Source organism: Lepisosteus oculatus, unplaced genomic scaffold (assembly GCF_040954835.1).
Source record: "Lepisosteus oculatus isolate fLepOcu1 unplaced genomic scaffold, fLepOcu1.hap2 HAP2_SCAFFOLD_52, whole genome shotgun sequence".
In the NCBI taxonomy this organism is placed as follows: Eukaryota; Metazoa; Chordata; class Actinopteri; order Semionotiformes; family Lepisosteidae; genus Lepisosteus; species Lepisosteus oculatus.
In genome coordinates this window covers 60451-79646 of record NW_027168064.1, presented here as the reverse complement: position 1 = coordinate 79646, position 19196 = coordinate 60451, and the positions used below count along the sequence as shown (strand labels likewise).

Here is a 19196-nt window from a genome sequence, read left to right as displayed (position 1 = left end):
TTGAGTTTCCAGAGGCCTGGGCCAAAGACAGTCCCGCCCTGGAGTTCCACTCTACACCCTAAAGCCTGATGATCTGAGAAGAAGACAGGCTGAAGAGTGACCCCAACAACTTTCACTCTCTCTGAGACAAAGCAATAGTCAATTCTGGAGCTGCTATTCCTCCCTGACCATGTATATCCTGCTGTTGTGGGATATATACATCTATATGTGTCTGAGAGTTTAAAGTCTTGAACTAAGTTTTGCAGGGCCAGTGAGCTGGAATCCAATTTTATCGGAGAGCTAGACTGCCTGTCTGTGTGCTCTAAGATACAATTAAAATCCCCTCCCACTATCACATCTGTGCTACTTAACAATAGGGGAGAGAGTGCCTTGAGTAGCTCCACCCTTACTCCCACGTCAGTAGGACAATACACATTGATTAGCCGCAGGTTAACGGTCCCCCATTCCACATCCACACACAGCAACCTGCCATCTATGACCCTCTGAATACTTTTCAATTTGAAAGCCCATCCTTTGAAAAGAATGGCCACGCCAGAGGCTCTGTTGTTATTGTCCCCTGACCAAACAGAAGGCCCTTTATCCCACCTATCTTCAAAGCTTTTATACCTCTCTTGATAGGCTAAAGCACACTCCTGCAACATCAACACATCTCCCTCTCTCTGCTGGAGGTAATCAAAGACACACTGGCATTTAACTCTGTCATTGATACCTCTGGTGTTAAGAGAAATTATGTTTAGAGCCATATTACATAAGAAAGTGGAACCAGTCTTTACAAAACACATTTCTCTTCGGTCTCAACTGTTACCTTCTTCTTTTTCTTTTTCTTCTTACCAATTTCCTGCCAGCCATCCTCTGAATGAGCCTTCATCAGGGTGGCAGCAGTAAAAGCGTTCACGGAGTCCATTTCAAGGAAGGGGGTAGAAGGAGGGGTGGAGGGGTTCCAGCTGTCCCCATCGCCATGCTCTCCTTCCTCCTCGCTCGGGGAGAAAACAGAGTCATTTTTCCTTTTCCTCAAGTCCAGCTCCTGGGAGCACCGAGGGGAAAGGGGTGCAGCCGATGCACCAGTCTCCTCTTCCCCCTCACCCACCAGCTGTTGCAGATCCTCCGTGATGGACTGGATGGAGGAGAGGAGGGCATCTGTAGCACTTGCAGAGTCTGAGAAAAGCAGCTCCGCTGAATCCTGGGTATCCTCGCTGGACCCGCTCCACCGGGGGGCCCCACACTGGCCCTCGTTCTGAGGAGCAGGAGTGGGGGAGGGGTCCTCGCTGTTCTCTGGGGTTTTCAAACCCTCGTGCTTGTCTGGTGCAGTCTGCGGTTGTGGGGGCGTAGTGGATTTCTCTTCCACCGGCCCCGGAGCCACAGCAGGACTGATCCTGGCTGGAGGCTGAGACTCTTTGTCCAACAAGGGTTCTTTGTTTGACTTGTTGTTTGCTTTGGCTTTTTCAGGCCGGTTTGGCTGAAACAAGCACTGCCTCATCCTTTCTCATTTTGAGTTTATAGGCGTAGGCGTGAGGGCAGTTCTTAAAAACGTGTCCTTCTGAGCCACATAAATTGCACTTTGGCAGCATTGAACAGTCAGAGGCTTAATGTCCCTGTTTGCCACAGGTCTTGCAGCATTTCACAGTGCAGGACGATGCCAGGTGTCCCACAGCACCACAGCGCCGACACACCTTTGGTTGTCCCACATAAAAAACATAGCCATTGCAGGCGCCCAGCCGGATTGTAGAGGGCAGGTGCCTTAAGCCTCCATTTACATTGTCCGGTAGCAAGCGAACCTCGAATTTCCTTGTTCCTGTTTTTATACCGTCAACATCTCTAACCTCAGTTCCATGGTGGACGGTGCAGTACTGCTTAAGCCAGGTGTGAATGTCCTCCGTCTTTGCCATTTCCGAGAACATAACAACCTCTCTCTCTGTGTCAGAGGCTGCAAGTTGATCTTCTCAAGGGCAGGAACTTTCCCTCTTTTTGCCTCAAACACATCCACACATTGTTCAAACAGAGAATAGGTAGCAAAAACAACCTCAAATGCTTTCTGACCTGGGAGAGCGAAGATGAAATACAAGTGCCGAGGTTCAAAGCCAAGTTCCTTCTGTAACACTTTTCTGCTGAACTGCATACGATCCATGAAGAGGTCATCCAAAAGCTCAAAACGTACAGCATTCTTGCGGGATCCAAAGGTTGCCATCTCAAACTGCAAAACAAACACTGCTTCCACAAAACAAGAAAACAATCCAACTACTCCAACTACAGGCTGATCAAGGTATCTCCCCTGCCAGGTAAGCCGAGAGCCGCAGGCGATGAGCCCGGAGCTGAACGGGCCCCACTGGCTCGTTTGTAAGGCCAGGTGCATTGCCAACCACGACCGGCAGGGGAGAGGACTTGAAGGCGGCCTGGGCTCCTGCAGCTGTCCAGCCACGCACTCTGGTTTCTCTTCATCTCGTACAAATCTTTTGCCTTTTACTAAAGATTTCCATGGAGAGGAGCATGAATGAGTTCCATACAATTTTTGTGCTTCCCTGCCTTTGGGTGGGGCGCAGCTGGGCTGGTCAAAGAGAGAAAACAAAACCGCTCACAATCGCTCTTATTACGGCGACTGTGGCCTTCTGCTCTGCGAGTCCTCGGTCTCCGCCTGTCTGATTGGCGCTCTTTTCTTTGGGGGGCGGGAAGTGTCCGGCCGCAAATATGAAGCGTTACAGCAACGACATGCCATGAGACGATTGATAACGATTTCCATAGGATCCCCGCGGTTGCCTGGCTACCGTCAGCTTTGCGCAGTGGCAGTATCGTAGCCTGTGAGGTTTAGCCGAGGCGCGATTATTGCTAGTTGAAAACTTTTCCCAATACCCCGCTTCCGCCGGTTTCCAATACAATCGGCGAAAGCAATTTTTGAGCAAGGTGTTTAAAGACAGATTTTGTCATGGTAACATCATGGTAGAAAGAAACAAGCTTGTTACGTCTCAACAGAAACGCTCTTTAGCTCTTTCAGCGTTATGCAGAGAACAGCGTCTGTCGAGATCACTTTTGAGTCAGCGCGAAACGCCGTGTGCTGTCAGTTTGATTTCATATTGCTCGTAGCGGCGCCCGGCTTTTGTCTGTCAAACGTTAGGTTGCGCTTCTTCATGCTGCATCGTCGGCATGAGTGGAGCTCTTTAAACGTCTGTACTTACTGCGCCCCATAAGAAATTGTTTGTCCCCGTTCAAAAGAGATTGTGCGATGTCCTGCTGCGTTCACAAAGCAAACCTTTGACAGTTTGAAAAGAGGAATTTATTCTGCTTCCTGTGCGTGCAGTAGTTACAAAGTTGAACGTCTTTACACGATCTGCTGCAGTTTTCAGTGGGCGGGCTTTGTCAGATGGCTTTGAAAAACGCACTGTGTTTCGGCTCGGGAAACATCATGAGCAGTGTCCTGCATGTTTTCTGTGTATAGCTGTCTTTTAACGCATACAGAATTCATTCGAAATCATTGATTTCTCCAATTAACAAGGGTCCCTTTTTGAACCTGCGAGAAGCATTCTTTCAATGTAAAAGATTTACTCCGAGGAAAGGCAGCATGACATTGAGAGTAGCTCAAGCTTTCAGCACCCGTATCGGACTGCGTGTATGCAGACACCGCTCAGAATCCCCTGTAAGATTCTCCCTCAATTCCGTTGTGCAGTGCTTTACCTCTTTCAAAAGGCTTCACTTTCCTAGTCACATTCCAAGACTCATCGAACCCGGGCTGTTTCCTCCAGCGGTATAGTATTGCAGTGAGACAGCACGATGCCTGCAAGACTATGTCACGCTAAACGCCACAGATTGTGTTTGTCCCTTCGTGTCAGTCGTCCTGCAGCCACGGGAAGTGGGACACAAACATGCTGCAATGCTTTCAGGACGTTTGGATTTGTTTGTGCAACATCCGAGAAGAGTACTTGTGGCTTGAATGTGAACTGTACGTGCCCGCCCCCTTTCCTCTGTAGTGCATGAGTTCCTCCCGGCATGCCCTTCGTCATTGTTCTGTCATCTTGTATTTAAAGGGTTGTATTTCTGCTGCTGAAAATAAGCAACGGTTTTCTCACAACGCCCTTTGTTCCCGACGGAGCCCTTGTCTGTCATGAAATTCTTTAAAACCTCAAGCTAGAAGAAGAAGACGACAAATATGAAGCGTTACAGCAAAACATGCCATGAGACGATTGATAACGATTTCCATAGGATCCCCGCGGTTGCCTGGCAACCGTCAGCTTTGCGCATTGGCAGTATCGTAGCCTGTGAGGTTTAGCCGAGGCGCGATTATTGCTAGTTGAAAACTTTTCCCAATACCCCGCTTCCGCCGGTTTGCAATACAATCGGCGAAAGCAATTTTTGACAGTCTCGTCAGAGCGTGACATAGTCTTGCAGGCATCGTGCTGTCTAACTGCAATACTATACCGCTAGAGGAAACAGCCCGGGTTCAATGAGCCTTGGAATGTTACTAGGAAAGTGAAGCCTTTTGAAAGAGGTAATGTCGACGCTTTTTTAACAGAGCACCAAAAAAGCGTCTTTTTTCAAGGCCCGGGTACTGAGCATTGTTGGTTCAGTGGTAGAATTCTCGCTTCCCACACGGGAGGCTCTGGTTCGATTCCCAGCCAAAGCAGTGGCTTTTGCAGCGAGCGGCTCCATCACTTGCATCCCCTTGCAACTCGCACCTCCTGTCGTTGTATTCTGGCGCAAGCAAAGAAGCGCACCTCTTTGCTGTTCCTGGTTGTTTTAAAACGCCAAATCGCTTGTACCCGCTGCCTTGGAAATAAATTCTTCAGCGTCTGCAAATGGCATTTTGCAGCTGGAAGCAGATGTCGACGCGTTTTGCACAGAGCACCAAAAAAGCGTCTTTTTTGAAGGTCCAGGCACTGAGCATTGGTGATTTAGTGGTAGAATTCTCGCCTGCCACGTGGGAGGCTTGGGTTCGATTCCCGGCCAATGCAGTAGCTTTTGCAGCGAGCGGCTCCATCACTTGCATCCCCTTGCAACTCGCAACTGAAAACCCACTGAAGCAAAGCAGGTGTTAGCCAGGTCAGTACCCGGATGAGGGTGAGCTACAGGGAAAGACAAAGTTTCCAGCTGGAAGCGGTGTTAATGGTGCCGGTGGGGGGGCGCTCACCCTGAGGTCTGTGCGCGTCCCAATGCCCCAGCATAGTGACGGAGACGCTGTGTTGTAAAAGGGCGCTGTCTCTTTGGTGAGATGTAAAACCGAGGTCACAGCGCTCTGTGGTCATTAAAAATTACCACCAAAACTTTTGACAAAAGCTCTTGGTAATTGATGGTCTTCAATAATGCTTCTCCTTTAGGTACAATTTAAATCAGCTGAAAAATGCTGTGAAATGGGGGGTCACTTCACGCTAGTGTAGGATTTGGGTTACAAGAACCATGAAACTGCACGAGAAAGCCCGTACACTGAATTAGCAACATCGACACCAAGAGAAAGGATGACAAATGGCTTTTATCTGGAACTTTTCATGTCCAAGGAGCTCAAAGTGCTTTCTGTGTACAACAGGGCCACTGAACTCCACACTGGCCACTGAACCACAGCAGTGGCTTGCTGGCTTGACATCTCCCAAGGAAAATGTTGAAATCGCATGTGGAACAGGAAAATGACCCTCGAGTATGAGGGAAAAAAAAAGAAAAAGATCAACTGGAGTGCGCCAACCCATGTCAGGACAGCCCAGTTTTGTTGATGAGGTGGCCGAGTGGTTAAGGCGATGGACTGTTAATCCATTGTGCTCTGCACACATGGGGTCAAATCCCATCCTTGTTGCTCTCCATGTCTGACACGTGTGCCCGTTCAGTGTTGGCCCTCCCGTTCTTTGCTCCGGTACTAGAGCCGTACATTTTCTAGCGGTGGCTGAACATGGTATAGTAGGCTAACGTCGGTATCGAGCAGTGACAGTAACAGTATTTACATGCCGCTGCTGCCAAGTGGCTCTGGGTTGAGACCGCATTTTCACTTACTTGCAACGCAAACGGAGAAAGCGATTTTTGACAGTCTCTCGAGAGACTGCGCTAGGTGTTTAGGGATAGACTTTGTCAGGTCCCCCTGGGATGGTGGCCTCTCAAATAGTTTGTGATTCCTCTAGAAGTTTATACAGTAGAAGCCTGCTTCGTGGCTTAAATCCAAGCTAATGTAACGAGTTAGAGGTCTGATGCAGAACTGCGAATTCAATGAACGGGAACAGTACAGTACATTGCACTGTATGTGTGAGGAAAGCTGCCCCCTTCTGTCCCTTGTCGACCGAACAGAGGACTGTAAAGGATACCGCCAAGAAACTTAAGGATGCTGGTTGGAATCCAGCTCCAAAGAAGCCCCTTTGGGTGTTATGTCATCAAAAAGTATGAACAGTGAATCTCCCTTTGATCAAAAGCGCAACAGAGCTGTTTTCTGTGGAGCACGTTTCAGACCCGTAGACCTGTTTTATTTGTAGGGCAGGGCGCATTCCCAAACGCGAATCTCCTGTTTTAGAAATGCTTTGGGCGGCGTGAAGTGAAAATAAGAAGTGGGCTCCAGATGCACATGGAAGCAATCAAGTGTTTCATCCGAGCTGTTTCAAAGACTGCCCAAGAGCCTTCCTTTCACAGAGGCGCAATGATTAATGATGGGGGTGCACCCTTCAATGCGCCTTACGACTGTAGGGAGTGATTGAGACGATTCGTAGCGTGTGCTCATTTCTCTCTATTCCCTGTGTTGCAGTGGTAGGATGACGTAAATTACTGCTTCGACACGTAACGGCATTATAATCAAGTGCAGGAGCTGAGCCACGGCGCCCCAGGAGTGTTGTCCTTTTGCAGCCACTTAGACACACCTTTAGAAAAACATTTTGTTAACAGGCATTCTGCCTCAGCCTAAACACCTATAGCTTGCAAAGCGCATGCTATTAGACAGGCACCTCTGCAAGATCTTAAGAGTCTCTTAAACTAGTGATAGTAAGGTATTCCCAATGGGCGATGTTCGGCTTTCAAATCATCTCTCCGTGGAAGCGCCGAGATGCAGCTGTTTATGGCTTAGAAGCAGCTGACTGTTTCACTACCTAGCTGATCACTGTCAGTCAGGGAGCTTAGAGGTGAAAAGCCTGTCTAAGAGACAATTCGCCGTCGATCAGTTCAATATGTTCCGTACCAGCTCGGCGCACCCGAGATCATCTTGGTAGCCGTGTAGCTCATATGAGTGAGAGCGTGTGTGTGTACCACCGTGATTGGATGCCGGCCCTTCTCAAGTCACAGTAAACCTTCTGCTCAAAAAAAGTGAGCTAAAACCTCACTCTGCACAGTAAAACCTCAAAAAAAGTGAGGTTTTATTTAATCTCTGACCAAGGGAAACGTTTCATTTTTTCAAAGAAATGTTTGTTAAAAAATGAAGTCATAGTTCTATGGGATTCAATCAGAGACCGTGCGATATGGAAGTCAGGAACCTAACCCACAGCGCCAACAGCACAGTCACGTGCTGAGTGCTGAAAAAGCACTACAGAAACATTATCGACAGACAATGTACAGTGTGTACTATTCTTGTGTTGCGGTACATGAATATAATTATATCGTTATTAATTTCTAATTTATAACTTTATAAATTTACTTTATAAATTTATTAACGTTATTAATTAATTTCACGACGCACAGACAGGGCGCGGGGAGCTGCCGCCTGCAAACACAGCTCCAGGCAGGACTCCACTCCGCAGGAGCCGCAGAAAAGAGGAGATGGGCAGAGACCTGAGCTGCTGTTGCTGCAGACGCTGTCTTTTCTGCACTCGGGGTAGGAGTGAATGTTGAGTTGCCCTTAGAAATGAAGCAGAGCACTTCAACGGCACGGGTGTGTGTGTGTGCGTGCGCCTGGTGAGTCTGGGAGACAGATCGAACCTGGGCTAAAAGAGAGGGGGCTTAGCCCTCTTCCATTTGTTAGTTCAAAGTTGTACAACCCATTTGTATCTGCTAGGCGGCGCAGTCATCGTGCACAAAGAACGCTTTGAAAAGCGTCAAAGGCAAGTCATTCCGAGTTGGTCGTTTGTGTTTTCCGTTCAGACGCGAAATGCTGAAATGATCTCTCGGCTCCTCGGTTGTCATTTCTGCTCCGTAAAGGAATCACAGCACGCGTCGGCTTCCAGCACGGTGGGTCGGGACACGATGCCGGGGGTCGGAGAGTGTGATGTCTTCCTCGTTAGTATAGTGGCAAGTATCCCCGCCTGTCACGCGGGAGACCGGGGTTTGATTCCCCGACGGGGAGTAGCTTTTCTTTTACCTCCTTAGAGAAAGGACTGCCTTTCACTTCTCTGTTTTCTAACACAGCGTCGTGCGCCTTTTCATTGCTCTCGCTTTCAGAGCCTCCGCACGGCACACGACTCGACATCAGGAAGCACATTGAAGTGAAAGCAGGGAGCGCTGCGACATGCACTGTGCAGATCCCGCCACACTAAGAGGTGAGTGGGTCTGTTCGATGCACAAAGAACGCTTTGATAAGCGTCAAAGGCAAGTCATTCCGAGTTGGTCGTTTGTGTTTTCCGTTCAGACGCGAAATGCTGAAATGATCTCTCGGCTCCTCAGTTGTCATTTCTGCTCCGTAAAGGAATCACAGCACGAGTCGGCTTCCAGCACGGTGGGTCAGGACACGATGCCGGGGGTCGGAGAGAGCGATGTCTTCCTCGGTAGTATAGGACCTGCCACCTGTCCCCACCTGTCACGCGGGAGACCGGGGTACATCAGGACGCGCAGTGAAGTTAAAGCAGGATGCGCTGCGACATGCACTGTGCAGATCCCGCCACACTAAGAGGTGAGTGGGTCTGTTCGATCACAGCGCTAGGCGAATCCCCAATCCCCTCTTGTGCGTGGCGACAGAAGAAGTCTGGTCTGTTTCCGCCTGGTTTCGAACCGGGGACCTTTCGCGTGTGAGGCAAACATGATAACCACTACACTACGGAAACGGTGGTAAGATGTGCCCAGCGGCCCAGTGCTGAGCTTCGCCAATGCGACTCAGCTGCTTCCAGTGCCTTTATTGGGGTGCGCTGATGGACCATGCTCTCTCTCCAGAGACCAGCACGCCTGTCATGGACGGAGCAGGAAAGACGGCGCCACATTCTACAGCCCTCTCCACTCAATCGACGAAATCGGGCTACTGAAGTGGAGAAAATCGCCTCTCCAGAAAGTGCAAATATCATCTTGGAGAGTATAAATCCTATTGCCGAAGGTCAGCCCTGTCTACCAGAGTAACCCTCCCACCTCCTGCAGCGATGGTCAGCTCGTCTCACACGCGAGAAGTTTCGGCTGGAAACAAGCGCCCCCTCTTCTCGCACGTTTTGCACGTTGAGTAGTTTTAATGCGGCTCCTTCGTACACAGTGCTGATCTTTTGGAAAGCAGGAGGCAAAATTGACACGTTCCCATACCGGGAGTCGAACCCGGGCCGCCTGGGTGAAAACCAGGAATCCTAGCCGCTAGACCATATGGGAGTGCACAACCCTTCTGTTCCGGGCATCATGCAAGCAAACTACATAAATATGAGAAAACACGCAAGAGAGTTGTCACTCAGAGTGTCGAAGGGTCGATGTATACTGGGACTCAGTTGAAATGCAACGTCAGGACTTTTCCGAATTATGTCACACGAAGAGAGCACAGCCTTTTCCGCCCTGCCACGTGTGTATCGGTAACTCGCCGTGATCGTATAGTGGTCAGTACTTTGTGTTGTGGCCGCAACAACCCCGGTTCGAATCCGGGTCACGGCAGAATAGGGGCGTCTGCTTTTACTACTTGCACGAATGAAGGCAAAAAAAAGCCAATTGATGTGAACGAACGGCGCTTTACAGAGGAGTACTGCCTGACTGGATCGTTGATGAACGACAGAGGCCACTCCGACCTCTTCTCGGGTTTCTTCAATGACTTACTAAGGATCTTCTTCACATTCGCCCATGCAGGGGAAGCCAGTTACACCAAAGCAAACGCAGGAAAGTGCATTTCAAGCAGAGACCAGGAGGGACCTGTTTACACCAAGAGTGGTCGGAATATGGAACAATGCACCCAGCCCTGTTGCTGGAGTCGATTCTTGATTAGATCTTGGGCTTACTAAGAGGCCCCCGCTGGATACTAATCTTTCTGTTGTTCTCGCAGGTGTTGCGCTGCTTTTGAGCCGACAGAGCTCGTCTTGGTCTGTCGGGATAGCCCAATTGCAAATGTTTGGCTCCAGGTACAGAAGGAATGTGCGTTTGGTACAAGAGTGCATGAAGGCACCGGAAATACATTGGGATCAAATGACTGGTGGTTCAAGACCTCTGTGAAGTGCAGGAGCGTGCAAGAAGAGGCTGTTTTCACCCGGTCTCGAACCTGGGACCTTTCGCATGTTAGGCAAACGTGATAACCACTACACTACGGAAACCTGTAGGGTTTGTTGCTGGTGTATCGCTTGCGTTTCGGGCTGAAAAAGGGAAGCGTCACTTTAGGCAGGGGGCGCTGGAGAGAGGAACAAAGGGCGCGATGAAACAAAAAACCGAAACCCGGGATCGAGCCAGGGACCTTTAGAACATACTCTCACGAATCGTTAGAATACGTGCGTTTCATCATCAATTGCGTAACAACCACATTCGTTCGACTTGAGCCATCAAGCTCATAGTTTTCAAATCTTGAAAGCTGTCATTGAGCACATCATAGTGTGCAGTACGCCCCGTAACTTGCGTACTTCAACAGAAAGAAGAGCAGACAGCTCCATAAATATGCGAGGCGCAGAGAGTGCAAGGCGAGCCGCACACGTTTCGGTGGCTGAGAGAGGGCAGTTTTTGCTTCTGCATTTCCCAAGTAAGGACGCATGACAACAAGCGATCGCGGTGCTCATTTACGACATAGTGGTGATGAGTTTTCACTACGTGTTCTTTTGAACGAGCAATGAGGTTGCTGCCTTGGACAGCTGACTGCACGCTCTCATTGTGCCACGTGATGAGTATTCACCAGGCTCGTTCAGTCATTAGTCACATTCCATCGTTTGCCATAAGCAGATGCTGCAAGGTGATGTGGATATCAATTCCCAGTCTTGTGGACGAGGACAAAAAGAGCACACAAGGGCTCATCCGCGAGTTGAACCCAGGACCTCCCACACCCTAAGCGAGAATCATATCCCTAAACCAATGAGCCACGGCGGCACTTGCCATTTTATTCTGTCAACGAGCTTGAGGACGGGGGAGAGGCATCATTCGCTCGTCCAGTCAGACCTTCATCAATAAGTCAAGAAAGCTGCAATTACACGACTGCCTTGCAGACGAAGGGCAGTGAACTGCAACTGGTAAGAGGGGAACAAGCGGCACTAGGCGACACCGAGGCATAACCCCAGCAAGGGGGGTTAGCTTGCATGGTACAGCGCTTGCTTTGCACGCGAGAGGTAGCGGGATCATTTCCCACGTCCTCCAGGTGTGTGCTTAGAGCTTGATGTGCCGAAAGGTGTCCTTTAGCCTGTGGTCACGCCTTGTATGGAAAGCGTCATGCAGCTGTCAATCATTTCGCAGCCACGCCCCCTCTTCATCTTCTCTCTGCCTTAAGCGTCTCCGCCACTCTCTCTTGACATTTCATGTCAGCATGTCAGAAGTCCGAGTGACGTTTTTAATGGCTGAGTGAGGGCACGATGCTGAAGCAGAGAGGCCACTTCAGCCAGAGAGACTTGTGCTAGGTGAGATCTGAAAAACGGACTCGCAACAGAAACAGACCAAAAAAGTATCGGTGAGATCAAAAGGCAAATGCAACATCCAGCAGAGGGCGTCTAAAGATTAGGGAACGGGCGACTGAAATCCATATGAGGCAAACTTTCCGGCTGTGTACTGCAGCTGGCCTCGTAGGCGTAGTTGGTAGCGCGTCAGTCTCATCGTCTGAAGGTCCTGAGTTTGATTCTCACACGGGGCAGGGCTGCTTCCTCTCTTGTTCTTTTCAAACACTTGCGGCAACTGTTCGCTCATAACCACGTCTGGAATGCGTGACCTTTACACGGGGGAGAAGCAATGCCGCATCCCTTTTCTAAAGAACATTCACATTCAGAAATAAGTCAAGAAATTTGCCATTACTTTAGCTCGCGCTTCTGTCAGCCTGCCCATGTTGCCAAAGAAAGATTCACTCGGCGTCAACATGACAGAACAGCGATCACTTGAAAACACTGTTCCACACTCCGTAAGCAAGAACTTCAGTGTTTGCAGTCACCCGATATGCCGATAGTCAAAGGAGCACAAAACACGAAGCGTCAAAAGACAAGATGAGTTGATGGAAAGAGCGTTGAATTGATGAGCACAAAAGTTCACCTCGTACAATAGGCAACGAAGGTCCCGGCGTCATCATCGCACTTGAAAGGACTGCCTTGCAGACTAAGGGCAGTGGGAGGTTGCTGTTTTGAGATGGAGGCATTGGGATGGTGGGCCGAGATCTATTCTTCTTAAGGAATTCTTCATCGTGAAAGATCGGTCCACAGGTCATCCAAAGAACTTACAAATTTTTGGGACTCAGGGAATCACGTGCTTCCGGAAGGGAGTGAAGTGCTCAAACACATGACATGCCCCCTTGATCTCACATGCACAATTCTGCTGCAACATGCACAGCTACCGTCCACACCAGGCAGTGGGGCTTCAGCAGAATTTGCTACGCTACCTGCAATTACATATCCAGCTGCACACATATACATGGCCCCTCTGTCCTTTTCAGGATCTCAAAAAAAAGCATAGCGTGGTTTTCCTGCAACCTGATTGACCGCATCTCCCTCAGAATGTGCCCCGTTGCATTCATTGCTGAAGCAGGACGGAGGCTAACGGGCATGCCAGAACAGTTAGGCTCAGCGATCTCTCCAAAATATTGTGGTTGTAGTGGAAGAAATATGGTTTAAATTGTACCTTGGTATTTCAAACTCTCTCTAGAATGTTATCCATTTCTATTTTATTTTGACAGGAACTGGCTAATGACACTAGATGAAAAGAGAAGAAAGAAAACACAACGTTTCGGCCGTGGAGCCTTCTTCAGGTGTGAGGGCTCCACAGCTGAAATGTTGTGTTTTCTTTCTTCTCTTTTAAGCATGGAATAGACCTATTACTTGTTCCTTTGCAGCCTACGCATGCTGACACAGCTCCCCACCTGAACTGCTAATGATGCCTGGTAGTTTGTGGTACTTGGGTATTGTCTTATGTTTGCTCAAACTGCATATGTGTGATTGCATATTTTTGGGTATTTTCAAATGTCAATATTTAATTCACTGACATTCCTGTATGCTTGGAAGAAAGGTAGATTGGATTTGGCACAGGACGCCTGCCCATATTTGTTGATCATTTTTGGGCTGGAAAAACAGCCACAAAAACAGTCATAAAAAGTGTATGAAAAAAGCTCTCTCCAATATTTCCCTTCTCTTCGCCATGGTTACACTGCCCGTTCTTTCCGTCTTTTGTCCTTCTACAAAGATTCCAGGGCTCTTTTTCCACCATCTTTTTCTTCTTCTTCTTCTTCTTTTTCACAGCCTTAGTCCCAGACTGTCCTGGGGTCAGCTGCTTTGGTTGCTCTTCTCCATTTGTCTCTGTCGAGCACATCTTCTTTACTCACTTCACATACCTCCATATCTTTTCTCACACAATCTATCCATCTCTTTCTAGGCCTGCCTCTTCCTCTGTTACCTTCCACCTCAAATTCCATTACCCTCTTTGTTACTTCCTCAACGTCCCTCCTCATGATATGTCCATACCACCGTAACCTCGCCTCTCGCATCTTCTCAACCACATTCACCACCCTACATCGTCTACGGATTTCTTCATTTCTGATCTTATCCTTCATTGAAATCTGCAGAATCCATCTCAACATCCTCATTTCAGTTCTTCTCATCAAGTTCTCTTCCCTCTTTCCAACTGCCAAGCATTCAGCTCCATATAGTAGTACAGGTCTAATCACAGTCTTGTACATTTTGCACTTTAACTTTCTGGGAATTTTCCTGTCACAGATTATTCCAGTTATCTCTCTCCACTTGTTCCATCCAGCTTTCACTCTTTGTTTTACTGCCTCCAGTGTTTCTCCTCCCTTTACCAGTTTTGATCCAAGGTATTTAAAGTCATCAACTTGTTTCAGTTTTCCTCCATTTGTCTCCTCATTATTGGTCATAGTATCTCCTCTTCTCTCCATTACCATTATTTCAGATTTTTCTGCATTCATTTTCAGTCCACCTTTTTCCAGACTCCTCTGCCATTTGAACACTTTCTCCTGTAGTTCTACTTCTGAGTCTGCCATCAGTGCCACATCATCAGCAAAGATGAGTTCCCAAGGCACTTCTGTTCTTACCTCCTCTGTCAGTGTGTCAATAATGTTTATGAAAAGGAAAGGACTTAGTGCTGATCCTTGGTGTACTCCAACTGTGATTTCAAACTCTTTTGTCTCTCCCTGTTGTGTTATCATCTTCGTAGTTGCATCTCTATAGGTTGCTTGAACTAACTTCACCATGCTTTCTGGTACTCCTTTCTTCCTCAAGCACCAATAAACCACCTCTCTGGGCACACGGTCATATGCCTTCTCCAAGTCCAGAAAGGCCACATACAGCTTTTTCCCTTTCTCTAGTGTCTTCTCCTGTAACTGTCTCATCACAAAAATGGCATCTGTTGTGCTTTTCCCCACTGAGAATCCAAATTGTGAGTTGTGGATCCTGATTATCTTCCTGAGTCTCTTGTCCAGAATTTTTTCCAGGATTTTCAATCCATGTTCCAGAAGTTTTATTCCTCTATAGTTTTTACACTCCATTGGGTCTCCTTTCTCCTTGTAGATGGTAACCATACTGCTTTTTGTCCATTCTTCTGGAATTCTCTCTTCCTTTGCAATATTGTTTAGCAATCTCGTCAGCCACTGAATCCCCTCTTTTTCCACCATAATATCAGAATTTTTTTTTTCTCTTTTAAAGGCTGTAGGTGGGGTGTGATGGACTGTACCACTATCATAGAAGATTTTTTCAGGACACATCGCAGTTCCATAGTAGAATTTATCAATAGTAGAATTCCATAGGACATTATTTACCAACATATTACCCAGTGTGAGACTCTGCCAGTAAACCTCAGAGCATTGAGTTCTCCACTGATAAAGATGGCTGTCTGAAGTCATGAAATCCACTGCTGGGATGCCTGAGAGACAGTAATTGAATCTTGGCTGGAATTAGGCTTTCTATTAGTGTTGATCTTTGGGAATTATGTGGTAAAAAGGGAAAACTCCTTTACTTTAGTCAATTTGAATGTTCAAATGTACAGAACCTGCAAAACTAAGCAATGAAAAAAATCCATCACCACTCTCATGATAGCATAACTCATAGTCTCTGCTGTTGTGTAACAATACACACTTTCAATTTTCTTATCGCCTGTCTCCAGAGAGAATGTTGTTAGTGCTGATGACCTTGAATTAGACCTTGTTGACTCTGTAAAACAATCTTCCTCTGCTTCGATTTTCACTCAGATTGATTTTGTTCTCAGATTATTCCTGGCAGGACTGAGTTTCTAGGAAATGAAAAGTGAAAGAAAAAGTACAGAAGATCAGCCCTTGAATATACAACATTGTGCAGTGAGATTGTTAAATGTATTAGCTGCTATCCCGTGCTAGAGCCTGTTGTGGTAAGCAGTGGATGACAGGATCTAGCACAGATACTAATGAAACACTGTTGAAAGATAAAACACTTGAGTCTTATTTTAGTTTTCTATTTCCCTTTCATTTGTGATGTACTGTACAACAGGCCACAGAACATGCACAAAAACAGATATGCACACATTCACACCAGGCAATGACAGTCTGCCCAGTCAGAATCTGAGCTGAGGTATCAGAATTCTGAATTCCCTGAATTCTGTCATGGATCATCCACAATAAGGGCAATGTTTGAACACGAGGATCCCCAGGAGAGAGCCTAGTAACATAAATCTTGGAGCAAAAGCAGATGATTATCTTCATAGTTTGTGTGGTTGAGCCAAAGTTGAGCATGAGGATATGTGAGTGTAGTGGAAATCTAATGAGTTAATTGATTCTTAAAAATGTAGAGAGCTTTAAAAAAAATATATTGGTGCTTTTAGATAATATTTCAAGGATATAACTGCTATGCTACAGTACGTGCAGAATTTTAGAAAACAGTTCGTCAACAAAGTACACTGTTTAGGTTAGTTTAGAAGACAATGTACCAAAATAATATATGCTGTCTGGGTCATTAGAATTAGCTGAAAGTAACTGATAAGCTTTGAATAACAAATCTAGTTTTCTTCTCTCGCTCTATGATGTAATCTGTTTTCTCTTAGAGAAAGGGGAAGTTTTAGAAGGGACCAAGTGCTGAACTTTTTTACAGCGCAACGTCTTATAAAAACCCTGTACTGCTTGTAACAAATTGAGTCTCTGATGCACTTTGCGAAGTGGCAGCAGGGCTCCCAATATTGCAATATTGAAATAAAGACCTTACTCAGGTGAGAACTCTCTCTTGTGGCTTCCTTGATAGTTAAATTTCCATGACAATTTGGGGGCTCGTCCGGGATCACAAACCTGAACGCGAACGGCTGCTGAAACTCCATCCGGACCCGGACAATTTTAGCAAATTGGACGAACCTCGGAGGATAAACTGTTTATCCTTCCAGAGACGCGTCTGGAGAATTGGCAGCTGTCTGACGTCAGTAAGTGATCCTTAAAAATTAATAGTTTGAGAAGCGAGCCACAGGGGTGTTCTCACGCGGGTTTGATGAGTCTGGGACTCATATAAAGAACTTATCTTAACACAGACGTGTGGTTTTTGCTCTGCGGAGTAGTTAATGTGATAAGGTTCTAAGTAAGGCACCGATCGGTAAAAATGGGAAATTAAAATTCAGAGACGAAAATGGGACCGAGCAGTCCAGCAAAAGTACATGTACGACAAATTCGGAGAAACAATTATAGCCTGGGTTAGGGAAAAAAATTATGTTCATGAACTGTAAAGCTAGGGTAATAGGTGTAAGGGAACTTGCACATAATTTATATATGATAATTAGGGGCCCATAACTATGAAGGATCTTTGTAAGTGAATCAGAATGGACAGAGGAAAGTTGAATTAGGAAAAAGAAGTTTCCTGAAGAAGGGGAAACTTAGAAGAGAAGGAGAAGAAATGAAAGAAAATGAATTGGAAAACTTATTTAATGGAAAGAGGAATCACAGAAATAATGGGAAGCTTAAAAAAAGACTAGTCTTGAAACTAAAGAACAGCAAACTGCAGCTAAAGTCATGGCCATGCGTACTAAAAAGAAAAAGTCTCCACCGAAATTAGAAAGCGGTCCGGAGCCACTTGTTTGTGAAATACCAATGTGCACTTTTTCAGGTCCAGAAAGAACTCCACCATATGTACAGTACATTGACATTGGTCTCCTAGTGAATTATTTGCATTAGTTAAGTCTTTTCCTTAATTGCCTGATGATCGTAAAGAATTTAGAAGAAAGGCAAGCGCCTTGTTCTTGATTGTCTTAAGCCTAATTACAGTGACATAACCTTGTTGCTAGATCATATTGTTCCTAAAGGTTTTCAACATCCTCTAAAAAGGAGGAGGCAGATTGGCGGATACGTGACCCAAATGATGAAGAAGTATCCATCTAAATTAAACCACACGGACATGGGGAGGAAAAGTTAGGCGGCCGCTTCTAAAAAGAGGTAAGGACTCCTCTTTTCTAAAAAGTCCCTTGTCCTCTCCATGTTGCTGTGGTGGGTTCAGGGTTTTCCTGAAGCTGAAGCGAGTACAACAGAAAAATGAGTTAATGGTGTATGTGTTTTAGATGCCTGTTTTGTGAAGGTGGGGTAGAAAAGGAGGGATTGCTGAAGGAATAGCATCTCGCCCTGCCCGTGCGAAAAAATCCAGGTGTTGCATCCTGGTACACGACTGCAGTACGGCTGAAGGTAGCAACTAGAACTGTACTCGAGGAAGAGCCGAAAATGGTAACTCGATTCAACTGTGTGTTTAAAGCCAGGATTTGGAACCTGGTCCGTGTTCCCGAATTGTGATAGTTCGTCAGTTTGTCTCGACTGGGGGATTCCGCGGGGCGCGTGGGAGACGTGAAAATGGTTTGGTGTGAAGGAAAAAAAAGTTTGATTAATCCAAAGTGAAACTTAAAAGAAATATTGACTGTCAGACGGAATTTAGGCTGAACAGGAATGTAGAAAAGTGTATGAACCTTTGGATAAAAATATTTAGAGGAATATTTGAGAATTCAACAGAATATCATAGATGAGACGCAAAAATCCCTGATGGAAAAGCTAAAAGCAATGGCTGAACGAAACGAAGTTGTATATGTAGAAAAAGAGAAAGCAAAAGAAGAAATAGAACGCCTTAAGAGAGAATCTGGGAGAAGGGTGGGAATTAGTGTGGAGATTTTTGAAAGAGCATTACCCACCGAAAACTGATTAGAGAAAATTAACAGCATGTCAGCAGAAGGAAGTGAGGATGTTTTCAGATTTTACAGAAAGGTTTATAGCTTTATGGATAGTATACTCGGGGTTAGCCGATGAAAAGGAAGTGAATGAAGATACTTCCACAGTAATAAAACAAATTTACTTGAGTGGGTTAAAACCTGATGTTGCCAAGAATGTGCAACTATGCTTTCCTGATATTACGAACAGAGACAGATGTGATTTAATAACTCGCGAAGCATGCATGCAGAACTGCGAGCGCTGCAAATGGGTGGTAAAAAGACTCCCAAGGAGGAGAAAAGGGAGCCGCCAGTTTGTCGAAATTATTGTGCGACTTTAATGTTATACCGAGATATAAAACCTCAAAGACAGAACTACTAATAAGCTGGTGTGCAGTTACTAAAAAAAAAAATGTGTTTTTTGGAGAAATTGTAAGAAAGAGGCTTGATTTCACAATTAAAGAACTTGTCAGAAGCTGAAACGAGAGCCGTGTGTGAACTAACAGTTTTAATCTAGTAAGCCCCTCTGTAGCCTTCCTAAATTTATCTCAGGATTTAAATAAAAGTGAAATAATCTTACAGTGTGCAGTAACTGTGGGGCACAGGAGCACAGCTGTCCTGTTTTTAGACTAAAACAGCATAAAGATGTGATATAACGTTTTCTAACGGATAACAGGAGGCTACAGGAGAAGGAGTGTAAGGGTTGTGTTTAAAGCAAATATAAGCTGTCACAGTCTGCTTGGGTAAAGATGTACAGTTTCAACTACTGATGTGGGTGGGGGACACCCCAGACCTATTTTAGGCCCAGACTGCAGCATTTTATAAGGAATAACTGCATGAAA

At 46.3% G+C, this 19196-nt stretch overlaps 6 non-coding genes across 6 annotated transcripts; 5 read left to right on the top strand and 1 right to left on the bottom strand.

Annotated features, from left to right (window-relative positions):
• Positions 1–2416: 2416 nt before the first annotated feature.
• Positions 2417–2533, top strand: LOC138230921 (U5 spliceosomal RNA). The gene has a single exon (XR_011186509.1). It is a non-coding gene; the product is annotated as a U5 spliceosomal RNA (small nuclear RNA).
• Positions 2534–2763: 230 nt separating this feature from the next.
• Positions 2764–2908, top strand: LOC138230874 (U4 spliceosomal RNA). Its single transcript, XR_011186468.1, has one exon. It is a non-coding gene; the product is annotated as a U4 spliceosomal RNA (small nuclear RNA).
• Positions 2909–4215: 1307 nt separating this feature from the next.
• LOC138230853 (U4 spliceosomal RNA) lies at positions 4216–4357 on the top strand. The gene has a single exon (XR_011186447.1). It is a non-coding gene; the product is annotated as a U4 spliceosomal RNA (small nuclear RNA).
• Positions 4358–8149: 3792 nt separating this feature from the next.
• Positions 8150–8221, top strand: trnad-guc (transfer RNA aspartic acid (anticodon GUC)). The gene has a single exon. It is a non-coding gene; the product is annotated as a tRNA-Asp (tRNA).
• Positions 8222–9366: 1145 nt separating this feature from the next.
• Positions 9367–9438, bottom strand: trnae-uuc (transfer RNA glutamic acid (anticodon UUC)). Its single transcript has one exon. It is a non-coding gene; the product is annotated as a tRNA-Glu (tRNA).
• A 201-nt stretch (positions 9439–9639) lies between these two features.
• On the top strand, positions 9640–9711 carry trnah-gug (transfer RNA histidin (anticodon GUG)). The gene has a single exon. It is a non-coding gene; the product is annotated as a tRNA-His (tRNA).
• Positions 9712–19196: the final 9485 nt, after the last annotated feature.